The following is a 1782-nucleotide window of genomic DNA, read 5'->3' on the forward strand; positions in this document are numbered from 1 at the left end:
ATTTTTTGAAACTTATTTTATGTATTTTTTAGTTTAACACTTTTTTTATTAATTTAACTTTAACTTTATCTTTAATTTTTAGATTTTTTTGTTTAAAAGTAAAAATTTTTTTTTAATTTTTAGGTGCCTACTTATCTGCTTATTTTTCTTTCTGTTCCATTAATGTTTTAAACAGAAATTTCTTTTTTAATCTCATATAATATTTAGAAGTCATTTTATTTTTTAATTTATTTATTTTCTCTTTTAAATTTAATTTTCTGTTAAGTTTTAATTTTTGTTGCTTTAAAAAGAATAATATATAATTTTTTTTTCTTTTTTTAATTTAATTTACTTTTAGATTTTAGTTTTTATTGCTTTAAAAAGAATCACATATATTTTTTTATTTCATTAAATTTTTATAAAACTTACTGCTAAACGTCAAACAGATTGCGGCTAAGACCTCTTCGTTCAATTAGTCTTTCGAAAGCCAGAAAAGATCTTTGAAAGTAGTAGCCAGAATGTTCTTACGAAAGACTTTTTTGCCTGAAAAATTTTGAAATCTTAAAAAATACGGTGGTTTTGTGAATTCTGAAGGCTAATTGGTACATCTGTCGTATGATTATGTATTTCGAGTGCAACTTTCGTAACTATTTTGAACGAATAATGATAAAATATTAGGGACTGTAAACACTTTCCTACTTTTCAAAACTCTATTTGTATTTACACAACCCTGTTAGTGTCGCGTTAACAACACATATACTAGTATGTCGGAATTATTCGCAATCTCCTCATAGTATGTACACATGTACATATGTACATACTTAAGTATGCACATGTATGCACTTCCCCTTTTGCAAACTATAAATGCAATTACCGGTTAGCCCACTGTGCGTACTCATAATAATTTTTCTATATACCCGCCGTTGCCGCTCCGCCACTTCCTCCATTACCACACCGCTATTGCATGCTGCAGCACGGCAGCGCCGTCTACGTCGACGTTGGCATCCTCAGCGTCATCGTTCACGTCCACGTCCACGTCGTCCCTGACACCGGCACAGGCGCTGTCACTGGGTCTCTAGTGAGTTTTGTTGGCTATGGCTATGGCTGTGGCAAAAACCTGGAGACAAATGCGAAAAATTTCTCTACCCTTTTTCAGTATGGAGCGCGACTTTGAAACGTTTGCAACGTTGGCACTGAAATTGTTACTTACGAAAGTGCAATGTATGTAAATAAAAAATAAAAAAATCCAACCGAACTAACTCATTGAATTGCCGACTGGTTGACTGCTTGACTCGCCGACTGGCGGCTAGCTGGATAGTTGACTCCAGCTAAACGACTAAGTGCCCGAGTGACGGACGACTCTTTTGACTCTGTGCTATAAACTTTACCCAACTAGCGGTAGCTGGCTGGCTGGCAGGCTGGCTGACTAACTGAATGTTCGATTTGCTGTTGATTGAATATTTATATCACTGCAGAGTTGCATGTGTGTGCATATGCATTGTAAATTATAATGTATTTTGCATTTTTTTTTTGCAAAAAAGCTGATTGTAAAACAGTGCATATACTATTGAAAAAAAGCTACTTTGTAAACAAAAAAAAAAAATTCAAATAAAAGGTTGTGTAAAAAATTAAAGGTTGCGTGACGCGTCGCGAAGTGAGCAATGAACTGTTGGAAAAGTTGTGAAAAGTGGTGCGTCAATGGAAAGCGTGTGGAACTAATTAAGGAAATTTTTTGCTGTGAAAGCTCTGATTGATGTTTTTTAATGTTAAAAAAATCGACTGTGAAAAATGAAAAATACTGCA

General features: G+C 33.6%; 1 long non-coding RNA gene across 1 annotated transcript; it reads right to left on the bottom strand.

Moving 5' to 3' along the window:
* Nucleotides 1-354: 354 nt before the first annotated feature.
* On the bottom strand, nucleotides 355-1446 carry LOC118732647. The gene is made up of 2 exons (XR_004992161.1): nucleotides 1240-1446; nucleotides 355-1172 (listed from the first exon to the last, which is right to left on the bottom strand). It is a non-coding gene; the product is annotated as an uncharacterized LOC118732647 (long non-coding RNA).
* Between the last annotated feature and the right edge of the window lie 336 nt (nucleotides 1447-1782).

The sequence above is a fragment of the Rhagoletis pomonella genome, unplaced genomic scaffold, assembly GCF_013731165.1.
Source record: "Rhagoletis pomonella isolate Grant_MI unplaced genomic scaffold, Rhpom_1.0 Rhpom_scaffold_24107, whole genome shotgun sequence".
NCBI lineage: Eukaryota > Metazoa > Arthropoda > Insecta > Diptera > Tephritidae > Rhagoletis > Rhagoletis pomonella.